Source organism: Scleropages formosus, chromosome 16 (assembly GCF_900964775.1).
Source record: "Scleropages formosus chromosome 16, fSclFor1.1, whole genome shotgun sequence".
NCBI classification, from domain to species: Eukaryota; Metazoa; Chordata; class Actinopteri; order Osteoglossiformes; family Osteoglossidae; genus Scleropages; species Scleropages formosus.
The window spans coordinates 17,938,474-17,958,199 of NC_041821.1; positions in this window are offsets into that span (position 1 = coordinate 17,938,474).

Here is a 19,726-nt window from a genome sequence, read left to right on the forward strand (position 1 = left end):
ATTTGTTAAAAGATTCAAAACAGTTAGGTCCTTTCTCTGTTTTATACATGTATTTTTATATACAGTATATTTTTGTATATTGTGAGCTTTGCCAAGCTTTTACTGAAGACTTCACACTGCATTGAATCACTATTTCAGCTGGACAATATGGATTTCATATTTAACTTTATATATGACTCAGTAACACTTTGATATAGTCCTACAGTAGGAAGTCCATTTGTGTACAGCAGTTACAGTATTTCTAAATCCTCTGTTATTTTTCCAGCTTTTCAGTTTGTGAAAAGTCACAAAAGCTTTTCAGAGGTCATAATGGAATAAAAAAGGACAAGAAAATGGGAAAATGAGCAGTGTTGTTTAAAGTGGACCTCCCATCCTGGAACAAAGCACTTATTTAAATAATTTGTCAACTGTTTGTTTTACACAGATATATCACAATAAAAAATGGTATTATTTCATTTTCTTAGTAGCAAAGCAACCACATTCTCTGATGTCACTCGGATCTTCCTAAACTCGTCATTTGCATGAGTGCTATCAAATCATCACGGGACATGAATTGCACTTCTGAGGATGCAGGACATGTGAGTGACTATGAAATGGACATGTTATATGATTGGCGTTATGCAGTTTGCCCTTAAACTGAGTTCAAGCAGTAGTTTCAATGGACTCCCTTTTCTGGTGAAGTAATTAACCTCCAAACCTTTGTATTTTTCTATTTATTCCTAAAAAATTATTGGTATATTAACTGTCATGCACTTAAATGTTTTATTTTAATATTAGCTTTATGTTACTGTTCAGTCAGGTTTGATTCAAACCAACATATAAATTCACAGAATTTTTATGCAGCTGAATATTTCACCGCATCATTTAAGGTATAAAACCTTGCTTAAATATTACAGGAGCAGGGCTCCAAATTATATCTTAGAAGCAACCCTTGCTTGCAACAGATACTGTTTCACTTGCCCTTCTTTTAATAAAGAAATGCATTGCATAAGCTTTCCTTTACCAGGGTACTACTAATACATATGCAGAAGACTGAGTTCCCATGCTTAACAACAGGCATTTGGCAACACAAAATATCATTTTTGAACATAAAAGCCAAAATACGCTAAGCAAGCTGCCTTGTGCCGAGTGATAACGGATTGCTCGATAAACAAATATGTAATGACTGAGTATTCCCCAAAATAGCTTGCAAATTGTTTTTCCCTCCGAGCCCATAGTGTGCTGTAATCCTCTGCTTGCTGCGCTTAATAAACTTGCATTGATAGATAAAAGAGCAAGACAGAGGCGGATTGCAGCAATCGGGTTAGTCATTCCAGACAGGCTTACAGGCATTCAAAACAACTGGTTCTAATCCAGAGTCTCATTTGACAGTGTTCATACGTTACACCACTGAGTGTAATCACTTTTTCAGTGTCAGTGGGAATTCTCTCCTATGCTTACTTTGTTTTTACTGCTGCAGCTGCCAATCTGTGGTGAAAAAATCGTAGCCATCTGTTAGACAAACAAAATATACCCAATCCCATTCTCATTTAAAAAGGCTTCAGTGGGCAAAAAAAAAAATGACTTTCAAAGTTTTCAAGACAAAATATTCCATTGATAGGGATGGGAAAGAGAGCTGTTGTCCTTTTAGACAACAATGTTTTCCTGTGATCGTTGTCAGATGTGAGTGTTAACAACCGCATCTGTGGCCTGTTGTGTGAAACTCCATGGTGGTCTTGAAGACAGAAGTTCTCCTTGAAATACAAAGAGTGATTTAACAAAGTGCAGTAGTCACACACATTTCAATAACCTAGGAAGACAACAATCAAAATGAATCCTTACATTACATATACGTACATTTTATTTAACATCTATTAAAGACAATATAAAGGTTCATGCATGGAGACAGAGGGTTTGCAACATTTTGTAGTACACTTTAAGTATCTGACTACGATATCTGTAATTATATTATGTTGAATTATGTTCACACCATTCCTGTTTGCCAGCCTGCCTCCCAACAACTCTGTTCTTTTCTAAAGTGGGAAATGTTGGGGTTTATTTTCAGCATTTAAGTTCTTTGATAGACATTTCCAAAAAAAACCTTATCTTCTAATGTACACATTTGTAAAAGGGAGTTTATTTTTAAGTGAAGCAAGTCTGTTTTGAGTCTTTCTCTTCAGAAGTCACCGGTCTCGCACAAATATAGGGGTTTAATCACTTAGGCATTTCAATCATAGCAACCTGCATGGTGTTCAAGTCCTTGTGCTTCATCAGAGAACGTTCCAGAAGATCAGACACCCAAACAAGGAGGGAAAACACTGGGCTTGTGAAAGAAGGACCCAGTATTTGCTTATTTCATCACACAGAATGGCATGTTTCATGACTATTAATGCTGAAACATAAGTGAAATGCTTGTGATTTGTTTTTCCAGTTTGAGTTAATCTCCCAAACAGGGGGTGGGGCACCTGTAGCCCACTTAATCTCACCTGCGACACTGATAGCAAGGAGTATCCACATTAGGGCAAACACCACGCTTCAAACCGTGTCATTGGGAAGCCATCTGTCAAACAACGAAGGCATTGATCATAACCGCTTCTGACATTCCCAATCCACAAGTCTTCCACAAATGCCATGAGTGAGGAAATGGGGGAAAAAATGTGGCATAGAATACTGAATGGATTCGTCATTTCAGTCAGTCACACTGATTTTGCATCATACCTAGGTAATCTATTTTTATGTGCTGGCTGCTGCGGGAAAGACGCAATTAAAGTTTTCCAGTGATATCTTTGAATAGAAGGTAATAGTCTATCTGAAGTTGCAACACTCCTAAAATTAATAAAAGAGAATTTCTTTGCCCTAGGTAATCATTTCATGAAATGTATTACTGATGCATCTAACCTCAAATTTAAAACACATCATACAACAATATCACAGTACAGTAGTGAATGTATAATGTTTCCACTGTCATTTCTAATCTAGATAGACTTTCTGCTTTCTAATGTAGTTATATTTTCTGCATAATTTTGAGCAAACCATTTGAAGCCATACTTTACATTTAATTACTTATTTCTCACATTATTTAGTTTAGTTAAGTTTTTTCTGATTTCTTTCTATCCATCCATGCATCTTCATTATCTGCTCATCCTCATCGGAGTCAAGGAGGTCCAGAGTCTATTCCGGAATCACTGGGTGCAAGGCTGAGGGGAGTACATCCTGGACATGAGCATGATTTCTTTCTTGAGATTTATAATGGCTAATTTTTTCACGAACCTGTGATATGGAAGCTGCATTCACATTTGTTATACTCCCGTTCCTTTTTCAGAGGAAGACTCCTTATACAAATATTGCTTTAATGAATAACATTAATTTATGCAGCTTTTTCATTTTAAGTACTGCTTTTCCATTTTAATGTACTAATGGTCCCCGTAATATTTCACATGAGTGTATAAATGAGTACAAGTGGATTTACAGTTAGGTAAATGTATCTACTAATTACATTTCTCTGCCTTAACACCAGTCACACATTTACCCACCCCTTCTCCTTTTAACGACACTCACCCCAAGGCTCTCAGTACTTCTTTCTTTGTTTCTGTATATATATATATAAAAAAAAAACTACAGTGCTTGTGGGAGGAAATTTTTGCAATATTAACTATGTCTGTTTTATTTATTCTTTTATTTTCACAAGTATTTTAATCGACGGGGGTGCAGTGGTGCAAAACTAAGATATTTTCTGGTGGCATTGAAAAGCCGAATCTGAAAGTGCTGAAGTGTACTGATGTTATTAAGTAGAACCGTACATGTCATCGCGGCAGGTTTGGCTGGTGCCTGCTGTGTGGCGGGTCAGGGGTTCGAGCCCTGTTTGGGGTGCCTTCCGGGGGACTGGTGTCCCATCCGGCCTTACGCCCTGTGTTGCCGGGTTAGGCTCCGGCTCGCCACGACCCCATATGGAACAAGCGGTTGTTGAAATTGCTTGGTTGGTTGGTTGTTCATGTGAAGATTTTTGGGGGCACGGTCTGACAGCATATTACTCTTTTGATGAAAAATTTCCTTATATCGATTTTCACCTTACTAACCCTTTCAGGGTATGCCCTGATTTGACCCACTTCAGCCTACAATATTAATATTTTGGAGTTGTAGACCACTTACATAGAGTTCTAATTTCCTGTGCAAATTTCTGTCTCAGACACATTCAGCTGTTGAACCACAGGATCCGCTTCTGTTGTATAAAAGTATGGTATTATTTTAAAACAAAGGTAATGTATTTGTGCTGGGATCTTGCCTCATGATGTAGGGCACAATAAGTAATGGCCCCCTCGTGTTCCGTCTCGAAACCCGTTTCCATGACACCGACTCAGGGTACACAGGCAATTTTTTTTTCAAACAAAAATAGAATAATACAACAATCCAGTCTGTTCCAGTTCTTTACCTTCCCCTGTGTATTATAACCAGAAGCATTTTTTTTTAACTGTGCATGGAATTAATTAGCCTCTTAAAACTGTTTCAAAAGAGTGAATAATTTTTTTTTTTTCAGCACAGCTGATTAAATAATGAGTTTCACCTTGAGAGGGCAAAAACAGTTTTGGTGTACCACACGAAGCATTAAGTGAATTATAAAAATAAATAAAGAAAACGAGAGTAGTGGATCTGTTTGGCCTATTTTATAAGAAAAAAGGTTTCAGAGAAAGAAAAAAAAAAAAGATTTGAAATTCTTTTAAGTATACAGCCACAGGGCTGCTGAGATAAATTTTCCTCAAAACACTCAGAATGAGTGAAAGTCAGACTTCCCGCATCTCATGAGGAGATCTTTTAGTTTTCTAGTGTGCTCATGAAGAACTTCAGAAACACTCTGGGGGCCTTTACATTAAATGAAACTGATTTCCGTTAGAGAACACAGCACTAATACATTTTAACTGTTCTCGCCGTGCAGCAAAGTCCCCTTGTCATCCCCTCTCGGCTAGTGTCTAGTGTTCTGATGAAATGAGAAATTATTAATAGTACTCGTGTCTGTCTGAGCCAGCAGAGTGTCATCAGATCATTTCCACCACTGTACTCTTGATCTCCACCAGATGAAATGACCCTCTGGTTCAGAGCGTGATTTGTAGAGAGCAGGAAGAAAGCAGCTGTCAAGAAGATACAAATGCTCACCTTGTGGTTGAAAACATCACTGCATAGCTTGCATACCAAGTGGACATCTGGCAAGGTCATCCAGAAGCAAGACATCTTTCTCCATATGACAGCCAGCAATAATTCTGATTACTCAGCACCATCCTTGTTTTCTGGGAGAAATTCTATTAGTTGTAGCCAAGACACAAACAAGGCAGGGATACGTTGCTCATATCGATACAACCGTCCCTGAGAAAACTGCCAAGAGACAATGAAGGGATCAAGTACTGAATGTGATGTCAAGGTGAGGGTACAGTGTCAATTCGAATTACTCACAGTTCCACCGATGCAGCTCTAAGGAGCCCCCATGGATTCCGCAGAGGCAGCAGAGAAGGCCCTGTGCACAGAACACATTTCTACTCATTTAGTGTCGACAGTAAATACACTTCTTACAGACATGTGAACCCTTCAGCGGCTTCCAAATCTTTGACAGACATCATGAACCAGAGCTCTCATTTGATGTCCTTTGAACAGATCCAACAGTGTAATATTTGCATAAATCAATCAGTGTACTTCACTGGTTTGTATTGTGCATTTGTAATGCAAATTATTGCAAGGCTGCAAAAAAAAAAGTCTTACTGCTAAGTGCTTTTCTCAGGAATATGAATAAGAGTTTGGATTACACAGTGTATTTCTGCATTGTGAGAGTTTCATACATGAATAAGAACAGTGCTAAATATTACTTTCAGTTGCAACTAATATTTTATGAAATAGTTTTAATTCTAAAGAGCCGCTTTGAAGCCCTTAATGGTTTCGATATTATTATTATCCCATACTAGTCATGCTGTGCTTTATTATGTAGCCATGCAGTCCTGGCTTGCTGGCCATTAAATGAGCTGCTAGAAGAGATGAAAAACTGCTAGAGAGGTAATTGATGTGATGCCAATATGTTTGCACTTACTTTAAGACATGAAAGGTTTTCTGCTTGCATGTTCCTGGAGCAGAACTGCTTCCATACATTCCCAGTTGGAGCCTGAGGGCTGTGTTGATATTCTTGTTCCTTTCAAAGTCCAAAAGCTGGGTCTTTGCCAAAGGGGTGAGAGAAAAGGGGTCTTTCTGCAAGGTCAACGGCCAAAACTACAAGGATCAGAGCAAATATGTATAAGTAGAAACATCCCAGCAGCCAGGACCCACTGTGGAAGAATGCCAGCTATCTGGATGTGAATGAAAAAGATCTTTCCTTTCTACCAGGGAATATCAAAGGTGAAAATATTAGAATTATGTCACAGTTCATAGCAGGAAATCTGAGAGGTAAAGATTTCATTGCCACTACCACTGTAAGAGACATTTAATGTAAATAGGGGATATAAATAACTTCTGTTCTGGCATATTGTCAGTGCTGTTTATGTGGTCTTACAATAAGACCCGTAGACCCTTGTGTTTTTTGTGCACGTCACACATGCACATTTTTGCCATGTGCTTCAGGAAATACCGCCTTCCCTTCTCCAAGCTGAATAATTAATTTTAAACATGTGATTAACATGTGAAATAACATTCTGATCCATAACATGTCTATCAAAACACTACGAGTTTGAAAAGTGTGTATGAACATACGCTGATGTTCGTTTCAGTGCAGGTTTTATAATAATGTTAGCTCTCCATAAAAAAAAAAACTGAAAATCCTAAGTGTCAGTATTGTGCCCTCAATATGGTACTTTACATTAGCACATTAAAAAATTTCTTAATCACAGTATTGGTCACAGTGAGGCTTTGTCTCCTTGTAGCTGACAGCCTTGCTATCATCTCCGTAGGTTAAGGACCTATTTCTAGTGGCAGTCACAGGTTTGTTATTACTGTTGTACACCATCCATCCATTAACATTTATTTATTTAGCTGACACTTTTCTTCAAAGCGACTTACAATGGATACTATGTAATGTTACCAGCCCATACACCTTATTCACCAAGGTGACTTACACTGCTAGATACAATACTTACACTGGGTCCTTCATCCATACATCAGTGGAACGAACACACATACACACACACGCTCTCTGCCACTCACACACTATGGGTGAACCTGAACAGCATGTCTTTGGACTGTGGGAGGAAACCAGAGCACCTGAAGGAAACCCATGCAGACATGGGGAGAGCATGCAAACTCCACACAGACTGAGTGGGGATCAAACCCACATCCTCTAGTACCACCCAGGCACTGTGAGACAGCAGCACTACTCACTGTCCCACCATGCTGTCCATCCATCCATCCATCCATCCATCCATCCAATTTGAATAATCGCTTGTCCTGAGCAGGGTCACAATGAACCAGAGCCTATCCTGGAAGGACTGGGCACAAGGCTGAGCAGGGTACACCATGAACAGGAGGCCAGTCCATCACAGAGGAGCCACACATACACATACTCACTCACACACTCACACACTATGGACAATTCAGAGTCACCAGTTCACCTGTTGTACACCATATTATGTAAATTATAAGGCCTCTGTATTTGTACCCAAGTTTAGCACAGCTTTTTTGTTCACTTATAAAGCTCTGAATAATTTAGCTTATGCTTTATCAGACCACCATGATATGCAGGGACTAGATCACAGGCAGAAAGCTTTTGTGCAATTACAGGAATAAATCTACTGTTGCTAACAAAACCTTCAGTTATAAAGCCACAAAACTGTTACACGTTCTACCAGTTAATGTTAAGTTCCAAACTAGACTTATGGCTCACTTCTTCTCTTCGATCTATCTGTAAAGCTGGTGCTGCTGTCCATGCCGTAGTCTGTCCAACTGTCTGCTCACTTATTTGTGTGGCTGTCAATGTTTATAATGCTTCAGTAACCACATGTATCATCAATTTCCTACCCCAGATCCCCTGGTTATTGGCATACCCGTGGAGAACCACGCCACTTTCAGACCTGTAAGTCCCTGTTCTCCACACATCTTCACATCAGATCACTTCCTGGGACACATGCGTCCTTGTGTATTACAAAGATTTACAAGCCTTGCATTGTTAATGCAACTCCACTCATTTCAAAATGAGCTCCACTGTTATATCTACAACTCAGTTAAAACAAAAGTGCGTTTCACGACAGGTGGAGAGCTTTCAGATGCGGGCATACACTTGTCGAAGCACAGTGAGTTTGTCCAACAGCACCCCATTTGCTGGCATGTATTACATGTGTAGCTGCCTAAGGAATTCAGCATTGTCACTTGATAGACTTAATTCATGCCAAAACAATGTCTGCTGGAACAAGAGAATGTGCCTTCATGCAATTTCTCCCATTTCAATCAGCTATGGAGAGGAGAGGTTCCAATAAATAGAACACAGAACAGTTTGTCAAGCACGTCTGAGCTCTACGACCTCATTAAAAAATTCAGTCTGCAGTTCACCTTGGAATTCCTTCTGCGGAAATCTGAACTACGTCCCTTAGAAATTCAGCGTCTTTTAAGCAAAATTCTCTAGTGCTCGTTTGTTACAGATATTATTAGCACGAGATAAATAAGTGACCACAGGTCAAGTTTGGGTCTTGAAACAATTGCATATGTGAAATTGGAGAAAAAAACTAACTGAAAGTTTCCTTTGTTCTGCCAATTATGCCGAAACGATTCTAAGTATGTCGTTTAACTTTCAGTGCAGTATAGCATTACACAAACAGAGGGCAGTTTACATTGGCTTATTTTTGTTTGCTTTTCATGTACTCTAGGCTTACGCCATTCGGTTTGTATCTGCTTATCCCTTATTATACTGAAAAATAATATTCCCTTTGTTAGGATGTCATGATCTTAGGTAATTACTAATCACTTTGTAGGTTCAGACAGAATGTTTAACACATTCATGTGAGAAGAACCGATAAACCAATGTGAGCCGTTCATGTTTTTAAGTAGAAAATAAGATTTTTTTACGTCTACTGATAATATATGTATGTAGTTGTCTCTTTATGGTACAAAGACTTACTTATTCTTATTGCTGATCTACGATAGTTAATAGGTGCCACAGCATTTTCAAAGGATCATTCTCTACCTCTCAACAGTCACCCACCTCTTGCTGCCTGGTGGTCCCACACATGAGCGGCCCATAATCAAAAGCCTTTATATTATTGCTTTTGACTCCCTTCTGGCAGAATGAGCTTCCTCACTCTCTCTGCGAACTGCTGAATCCCTTTCAACATTTAAGAAATGTCTCAAAACACATCCCTTTCAGACCGACTTTTCTTGATCTCCTAACTGCTCCATAAACTTGAATGACATAATTTCTCATGATCTGAAACAATTTGGTTCATGGAATGCTTACTCATGTAATGTGCAATAGCAACATTAGCAATAGCAAATACATTTATATTTATTCATTTAGCGGATGCTTCTCTGCATGGAACGCTCCTCAGAGAACGATAAAAAAGCACATTACATCAACAGAAGGGGAGATCTGGACGTAGATTCGTGATTCTAAAGTACAGTCAATTTGTCACATATCACCATGTGAACCAGTATACATTACACAAGTAGGTGCATATGTGGTTTTGCATTATTAAAACAAATTGTTATTAAAATTATTAAAAATATTAGTAATACAATTAATGTTATAGTCTCAATATTGCTCCCTTCTGTTGTGATTCAGATTATTATCATTATTGTTATTATCGTTGATTTTATTGCTATGATAATCACTCCAAGCAATCATCACCCAACATCTTACAAATACAAAGCAAAGCTGTCATGCAATCATGGTTTCCAAGGAAACCGATTCTTTCCATCTTTTGCATTCATATTTCACTGCAGAAATAACTAAGAACATTGAATTGAATAATTTGTGGTCATGATCTCCTGTAATTACTTGTGTCTGTTTTTGTGTGTTGTGAGGGCAACCAGAAGTTAATGGAAAAGCTCCACATTTATGCTCCATCTGGAAGTAGAATGAAAACAGCCTTCTTACTGAGCGGTGTTAATGTTCCAGTGCTAAGCATTCACACAGTATCATAAACTTCAATCCCTTGGAGGACAGTTCGCAAAGATTTTTTTTAATGGGACTAGTACTGACATTCTGAGACTATTATATTCCCCTCATGAAGCTCTTCATTTCAGACACGCAGCAAGTCACTGCAATACTGTCTCTCTGAAATCATCTTCCCCAGTTTTAGTTAAAATTTCATCTTGACAGACTTCATATCAGGAGAACTTAGTTACATATACTTCTCCCAGCTGCTTTCTGACAGCTCCTCACTGAGTGTGTTGAATGCAAATTGAAAACTGAGCAGCCTTTTTATAAGGATTCAATAGTAATCCAGTTCCATCGAGTGCCGAAAGAAAAGTGGAAGCAAGAATAGCTGAAAAAATCGTCTTTCTTTCTTTCATTCGTTTGCTAGCTAGTTACACTTACATCCCCAGTGCAGGGATAACTGGCAAAGCAGGTACCGTTACTTCATGTCTCATCTTGAAGCTACCCTCCAGAAGGGTGTCCGTGACCATACGGCGGCAGAAATCAGGGTACACCCATTCTTCACATTACAGTGTAAATTAATTTAGTGAAATCCCAAGTTTCAAAATGGCAAATTTCAGTTGTGAGACACTGAAATTTGTTCTGGAAAAAAAACAAAAAGGTTACCTAAGTGTTTTTTTAAAAAACAAAACTAACTTACAGTGGTCCTTGTGGTACTGCGGTACTCACTGTGTTTTTCAGAAGCTATTTTTGGACGACTTGTGTTTTGAATTGTGTCGTTCTCATTCTGAGGTGCTTCAGCAATAAGTGTTGAGTTTTCCTCTTTTAGAATTAAAATTACATTGTTACTAACAGGATCTTTAACTGCAGCAAGTGAGGAGCATAGACCATTTTATCTGGTCCCTTTTAATGATTTCACATGTAGTTTGTTTTTATTTTTTGAACTCGGAGCACTATTACAGCAGCCATCTGAAGTGAGTGTTTTGTTCATGAAGTAAATAGTTTTGCAAACACACTCATAAGATGAAACACAGAGAAGCACTGAAAGGAAGACTTATGTTTATGAAGACCACACATTTAATGTTTTCATGGACAGAGGGCTTTCTTTTCATCTTTTTTGTTGCCTATGCTTTTTATGTTTGTATTACTCATTTAATTATTTTGTATGGGTGTACAAGGAGGTCTTGCACTGAGGCTGAATCGACCCTACCAACGGCTGGAAAAAAAAAAAAACATGAGACGAAAGACAACTGGCATTCTTATATCAACTCTTTTTCCTCGCATTGTGTCAGTAAAATCACCACACGGCGATTTTACTGGGCAAAGGTACCGTTGTATTGAATAATAACACACGGTATGAAAGAAGGGTATACACAGTATTTTCATGAGCCATTGTACCAGTTTTTCATTGTACCATATCTATCATATGATGGCCTGAATGTCCTTGTGTCTGCTTTTGTATACCCTAAACCATAGCCCTTCTTTGAGAAAAGCATATGCCAAATGAGTAAATGCATATATTTGCTTCTGATGTCTAAAATACTTCATCTGAGTGGTTTATGTCTTTTAGTTTTGTAACTCCTTGACCTGGGACATTGCATAGCTTTCCAGTATGGCTTTAATACTTGCTGTCACAGCATCGCCAGGGCTCATGCTGAAGAATGTACAAGCTGTTTCCCAGCTGCTGTGCTGACTATATTTAGCTTCATTCACTCCTTTGGCATCTGAACCCACAAGTAACACGTCAAGTAATACTGCACGGATGGGTGTGGAGAAGCAGAAGAGGTTGTGGACATTGTGTAATTTTTATTTTCAGTCATTTTAAAATGGATCTTCACTGTTGCTCTATGTTGATTAAAAAACAACAAAATAAACTGTTGTCCCATCTACAGCGTACCATCTCACACCCGACGCTTCCAGTATAAACAGTATAGACACTGAGAACCTAAATTTTATAAGCTGCTCATGAAAACAGAATAAGCAACATTCTTACAGCAAAATTCCTGAAGATTAATACCGAAGAACAAGATTCTGCATGACAAGTAATAAGTTTAGTTATTCACGGGTTCTGACTTGAGCGTTAAAGTTTTTCCCCTTCTCCATGACAAAGAATCATCTCTGAATGGGAATCAGGGGATGGGCTAAATCTATAAGCTTTTACAAATCTTCCTTTTTCCCCAAGAGAAACACTGCATGATACAGCTCTGTTACGGCGCCTCACATACTGCATAATTATGGATTTTATACTCCAGGGAAAGTTAAAAGAACACAGTGCAGGAGTCAGCGGAAGCCTAATTAGAAATACGGAGGGAGCATAGGGGCTATCTGTGCAGTGAATAGAACACATTTTGATCTCTAAAGTACAGTATGGGTAGGGAGTCATGCAGAAAATGATGGAGTTTTTGCTGTCAGAGGGATGCAAATCCCAGCAGGCTCAGACTGTCTGACAGGTGCTGAGCGATTGCCAACGTAGGCAGTGTCACTTTGCTAACCTGAACACCTTTGTGCTCCCCTGCAATCGGGAGATTACACGTCTACTCAACATTGGCCTGGCTGCTCTGTCACCCGTTCATCAAAAACAGCGTGGCTCACTTAATCAGGATACATAAAGCCTGCACATGATTTAATGTGTACCAGCCAGGTGACATAGCATTCAGTAGTATTAATGGCAAATGATTTTAGCAATAGCCCTACAATATAAATTAGCTGACTGTCAAAAGAATTGACACATCAGAAGGACAGCAGATGGGACTCAGCATTTGTACCTGAAATATGATAACTATGATAGGAAGCACTTTTAAAGGCCTTTGGTGAAAAAGGGTCCATACTTAGCTGGCTTCTTGAGCCTTGAGCAAAGTACGTGACCTGAATGTCTTCAGCAAATTAACACAAGTAGATAAAACCGAAATCCTTATGTGTTATTTCGGATAGGTGTCTGCTAGATTTACTTGATTCCAATTTAGTTGCACTCATCAGCATTGCACCTTTGTCTTTTTCATGTAGCACATATGCAATACTGTCCATGGGAAACAGAATTTTGTTACTACTGAGGTTTTAAGACAATTTAGTCAAGCTGTAATTTCTCAGGCCAGCATGAATTGAACGTGTAGACAGTGAAGTAGGAATTCTAAAACTGTATTTGGGGATTTTGCCTTCAGAAACTTAAAAGGTGAGGTACTGAAACCCCGGATTATGGATGTTTTAAAGCTTCAGTTCATTGAAGTGGATTATATTAAAATTATCAGCGAATGTTGAGTAAACAACAGAAATGCTTTTAAAAAAAAATCATTTTTAAACATATATCTTCTAATTTTTCTTAGCATCCATGTTATATGAAGGTATGACTGCAAAATGTCAGGGACCTGTTAAGTTTATTTGTGGTTCTGAAGGTTTTACTTTAAACCTGCCAGTGCTGGTTGTACTAAATAACAAAAAAAAAAAAACATTTTTCCAATGCAGCAAAACTCATTAGATGCAGAAGGGCCCTTTTGTCAGAGCCTTCCTAAAAAGGTTTGTGTTTTGGCTGGGGGCCTTGGAAATGGGCCTAAGTGTGTGTGTGCACGTGTGTGTGTGTGTGTGCGCGCGCGCCTATTAGGTCTCTATGAGGAAGTACGGTGATCCCATCCTGCTGCAAGCCTGTGAGCTCATACAGGCGCAAGAGGAACGCTGGAAACGTACTATGATGGCGTGTGTGGCAGGCTCCAACCTGGTCGCACCGAGTCAACAAGATTGACATCTATACCTGCAAGCAGCTCCTTAAAGGAGTAAGAAGCACCAGGTGCAGCCAATCATGTGATAAACTATATGAAAGCCCCAGACACTAAGAGCTAGGGGAGAAGTGTCTCTTCTATGGTGTGATAATGTTTGGTGTGTCCTGAGTTTCATACAATAAGATTTTGCTGTTGTGCTCCTGCATCCTGGCTGTTCAGTTGCTGGTTTGCTTCATGTCATTGTCTTAGTGTTGGCTTTCTTGTGGATAAAAAAATGGATAGAAGTAAAGAGGCAGAAATCCTTCCACAATCTTTCCCTGTCTGGTCACTCTCTGGACCCGGCGTGCCACAGCGTACAAACCAGAAAGACCATCTGTCCCTGGATTGGTGACAAGAGCTGGCTGCAAGCTCTGTACTCGGTGCAACCCAAATCTAAGACAACTGGAACTGTGATGCGACGGACTCCGTCTCAACCCTTCTCGACTCCGATAAAGGAGTGCTAAGAGCTGCTCTTTTTACAGAACCACGTATTATGTTCTTGTACCTCCGTTAACAGCTTTGGTCTCGTTGGCATAGCGTCTTTAACATATGTGCCCAGAAGGTTCGAGGGCTCATTCATCTTGATTTCCTTATTCACCATCTTTCATTAGATGAAGTACAGTAACACTGACCTCTGTTAACTTTGCACAGTGATGCTCATTAAAAAGTGTGCCTTTTTGTCACACTTTTACAAGGATTTATTTCACTGATGCACTTGTGATGTATGGAGAACAGTATTGCAATGAGTTAGCAATTTAAACAGCACGATCATTCAAAGGTACCACAATAGGAGCTGGAATTCAAACCAAGGCTCTTCAAGTGGAAGCAAATTTTAGTGTATGTGATACATAAATGTTTTCAATTTAATACTGAAAATACCTGAAGATATGGAAGAAAACAGTAAAAATGATACATTTAGAATTTTCTGATATTATAAAATTAAAGTTATATATTAATATTAAAGTTAAATATTAATATTATATTTTCAATTACTCGCAGAGAATACACGAACACGCTTGGATGAGCTGTATGGCATTGGAAGCGCTTCTGTCAATAACCAAACACTATGGCAATCGGAGAATGTGGAAGTGATAAATAATGAAAACACAATCCCATCATGATATTGTTGTGGAAGTCCAAAATCAAAGAGACACGAGCATACAATTATGACCCTCACTTATTGTGTATTGGGATGTAAATGCCTGGACATTTTGCCCGCTGGGTGAATTGATGGAGCACAACATTTTTTCATTCCACAGATGTCTGCCAGATTCTTATTGCAGTGGCCACAGATCACTGTTTGGTCCGGTTGTCTTTCATTAAAGAAAAGGCTAAAGTCAAATATTTACAGCTGTGAAATCCCAAGGCAGGGGAAACAGTATAGAACATTTTGTGATGTCAAAGAAAACTGAGCAGAATTACATTATGCAAGCAACTGTTAGCGGGCGGCATGGTGGCACAGCGAGTAGCGCTGCTGCTCACAGAACCTGGGTGGCGTGAGAGAACGTGGGTTCGATTGGAGTTTGCATGTTCTCCCCTGTGTTTGTGTGGGTTTCCTACAGGTGCTCTGGTTTCCTCCCACAGTCCAAAGATATGCTGTTCAGGTTCCCCCATAGTGTGTGAGTGAGTGTGTGTGTGTGTGTGTGTCCCACTGATGTATGGATGAGTGACCCAGTGTAAGTAGTGTATCTAGCAGTGTAAGTCACCACGGTGAATAAGGTGTGTGGGCTCATAACACTACATAGTGTTCATTGGAAGTGGCTTTGGAGAAAAGAGTCTCTTAAGTGAATAAATGTAAATTAGGAGTGAAAACACAGAGCATGTCTTTTTGATGCTCGAGTTATTTTACATTCATCTGAATACTTTTACCTCTACAATGAAAATTCTCTCATATGATAAAATAAGCTCTGGTAAATATTAAGTTGCAACAGCATTTTATTCTCTACTAAATATGGAGAAAAAGATAATTACTTAGATTAAACCTGCACAGAGATGTATACAACCTTTTGGTTAAAGTTTTTCCAAAGTACACACACACACACACACGCACACGCACACGCACACGCACACGCACACGCACACATTTCCTGAACCGCTTGTCCCATACGGGGTCGCGGGGAACCAGAGCCTACCCAGCAACTCAGGGCACAGGGCTGGAGGGGACACACCCAGGACGGGACGCCGGTCCATCGCAAGGCACCCCAAGCGGGACTCGAACCCCAGGTCCACCAGAGAGCAGGACCCGGTCCAACCCACCGCGCCCCCGCGCCTCCCACTTTTCCAAAGTAATGACTATGAAATGCCTTAGACACTGTGCCTTAAAAAAAAGTACCAGAACAAAATCATAAAGCTGACATTACCAACCAATTAATGTCAACAATCACTTGTCCCAAGCGGGATCGCGGTGAGCTGGAGCCTATCCCAGAAACAGAGGGCGCAAGGCTGAAGGGGGAGGGGAAACATCCTGGACGGGGCACCAGTCCATCGCAAGGCACCCCAAGCAGGACTCAAACCCCAGACCCACCACACAGCGAGCCCTGGCCAGACCCACTGCACCACCGCACCCCCCAAAACTGACATTAGCCTTTATATAAAATAAATTAAAATTCATGTAAAACAATTTGTTCTAAGTCAAAGTCTCAAAGGTCACATTTCTGGGATATATTCTCCAGAAACTCCTAATGAACTCCTAATCATCAAGTTGTGTTCAGTCCATCAAATTTGGGTGATCATAAGGAACAACTAATGGCCAGCAAATTTCAGATCTGATTATTCACACAGCCAGACTAAAATGCTCTACTTCTCCTCTCTGTACTCCTGTATTGGATGTACAGTGTGCTTTCAGTCATTGTCCTACTGCATGAGCTGCCAAACAATACATCTGGTGGCAATATTTCTTTCATATGCTGATCTCTTTGTATATCACTGAATTTACCCATTTGCTATGTGTGTGTGTGTGTGTGTGTGTGTGTGTGCTTAGCCTGATCCAGAAACAGCCTTACATAACCTTGTCATGACACTCCCTTAGCCATGCTATACTGAACAAACAGTCTCCTGATTGTCATTGGCGGGTCCTGTTTTTCTCCAGATTTTAGGTTTTCCATCTTTCAGATGTTTGTTTTGGTCTTATCTGTCAATGAAACCTTGTTCTTGAACGCCCGTGGCTCATGGCAGAGTTCATTGGTAATTCCAAGTAAGCCCTTCTGTTCATGCTGGTGACAAGGGACTTACGCTTGTCAGTGCAGACTCTGGATTTTATTTTGTGGAATATTTTGCACATTGTGGTACTCGAGATCTGCAACCCCACAATCTGTATTTTTTAAAGTTTCATAACAGTAATGTTTGGAATTTCATTTACACTTAGAAATGCATTAGTGTCAACCATAGATTTTTTCTCATTTTGCATGTTAAACTTTTGCTTTTTCATAAGAACATGCCAGGTAGTTGGTTTTGCAATGTCAAGATTCTTACTGGTTTTTCTAATTGTGATTTTCTTTCTTCACATTTTCAATATGGCCTTCTTTTCTGTTGTCGTGCCTTTTCTGGTTTTCGTGCTGGTTTTTGTTGTTTAAGTAAAGGAAGAGATTTCAAAAGCCTTCCAAAAGACCACAGCCATGCGTTAGACCTTTACATCTCCTAAGCAACATGAAAAAAATACCTACAAACTCCTTTGTCCCAATGCTTATGGTCTTCCAATATGGGGATGAATAAAAAATGGTGTTGAATAATATTAAAATATTTATGCTTAAAAATACTAATATGGAAAACAAGAAATTCTATTTTAATCTGAAATCCAGATTTCCTGAGCATATCACTGCAATGTGCTCATATGAACTCTGTGCTACAGTACTAGAAACATTAATATTGTGTTTATGTGTTTTTGTACAGAAATGTTCTTGTATCTACTTGCAAATTATTGAGTGAATTAACTGCATTGGTTGGCCTGATTTGAATTTTTTTGCTACTGAATTGAATATTTTCTGGGAAATAACATTTGGGAAACTACAAAAAATAGCTTCTTCCAGTTTTTCATGATACCTTTTCATTATAGCTGACATTTACTTAAGGTATTTTTTTCTGTACAAAATATATCTAGAAGTAACATGAATGGACTTTTGCCTTGGAGCAGTCACTGCTTTTTCTAAGAAAATGTTGAACAAGATTAGGTACTGTCTATGTTTAAAGAGCACCGGTGATAAATGTCATGAGGAAATTCAAGAAGAATAATTGGCAATACTGTGTAAAAATAACATTGCAATTTACAGAATAATAAGTGTCTTTCTTTGTGCCATTTGAGGTGTGAAAACCATGTGTCGCATCTCAGTGTTAGTTTCACACAAAGACACTAAGTCACTAACAGTTCTTACTGACAGGCACAGGAACTGGTGTTAAATATCTGTCGAGATTTTTTTTAAATTTCCATGTTATCCCTATATTTTGGCCATACATACTTTAAGTTGTTACTCAGAGCTGTCCCACCAAAACACCAGGATATGATCCAAAAAGAAACCTGAGCAGACCCAATTTGGCCCTAGCACGTATATGAGTTTTACAAGAAGATATCTGATGTCAGGTGTTGTTCAGAAGCTATCCAGGGTAACATTTGCAGTCCCCCTAGGCAGTCTTTAGTGCTGGAACAGCGACATACATTTTACAGAGGCATCAACCTAGTCCCCATCATGGCAACATCTGAGATGCCAGGTGTTCGAAACGTCTGCTAAGTTTTAAAGTAAAGGGGAGGAGACTAACAAAGAAGACAATGCGGGAGTCCCAGACAGCTGAGAGCACACATAAAACAAGGCAAAGACTGATCCATGTATCCATAATCGATTTAAATATCAAACTTTGCAAGCATATACATGCTAAAGAATTTAATTTAAGAATGAGTTCTTTCCTCTTACCATCTTGGTGAATTTATGGAACTGTGTGAGCAGGAGAGATATATATTCCTAAACATTTAGAAAGCTATATTCCTGCCAAGCCAGTGGTCTGTCTTTCACTGTGCTTTTGATATGAGCTATATTGTTGTGTACATGCATGTTTCAGTCATATAATAAATACAAAGTCATCATGATAGAAAGGGCGAACACAGCACACGTGCTAATTGATGCTCATTTATTTTAGTTCTGCCTTGTAAGCAAAGCAGCAGATGGACCGTCTGCAGAGTCAGGACAACAAGAGCCGTCAATTAGCACACATGGCTCTGATCCCGCTTTCCTTCGTAATTGCATCACAGGGCACTCAGAGACAAGAGCCGATGTGCTGTTAAAGCCACTATTTGCCTTTGTTCCAGACAAAACAGTCCATTTTTATGTATGGTATGATTGCATATTGCATCTCACAGGGCAAAAACATGAAGAGGACATGCACATTAAGACCAACATCATGCTGAATTTTGTTTGGCAATTTTCATTTGGCAACACTGCACATATAAGATAACCGGTCACGTACTGCAATGTAACGAAATGTCTCGTCTAAGCAGTTGCTTTTATGTACAATCGTGTCAATGCATGCCGTTCACTGTGCACTATTTTCTGACATACAGTATATACTTCTGTGGTTCAAATGATGTTGTATGTTCTTTATTTACTTACGTTTTATCAGTGTCCACACACACTCGAGGCCTGATGCCGAAGCATGTTTGTTACAGTTTATTTTTCGATTTCGTGCTACAATAAGTAAGTTTGCAATTGTGAGTGCTGTCCTTTAGCTACTTTATTTCATTTATTCTACAAGAATCCACTACTTGTCATAATAATATTTGTTGGTGGTAACTGTAGGCATGTACTATTTCTTTTGTTCAATTCCATAATTCACAATACTAAAAATTCTGAACTGCAGACACAGATCTGTGACAGAGCCAGGCTTCCAAATATTAAGGCACAACTGACCTTATTATCTAAAAATGAAGTATCAAGTATTGTCTATGCTAGCACTAGCAGTATTA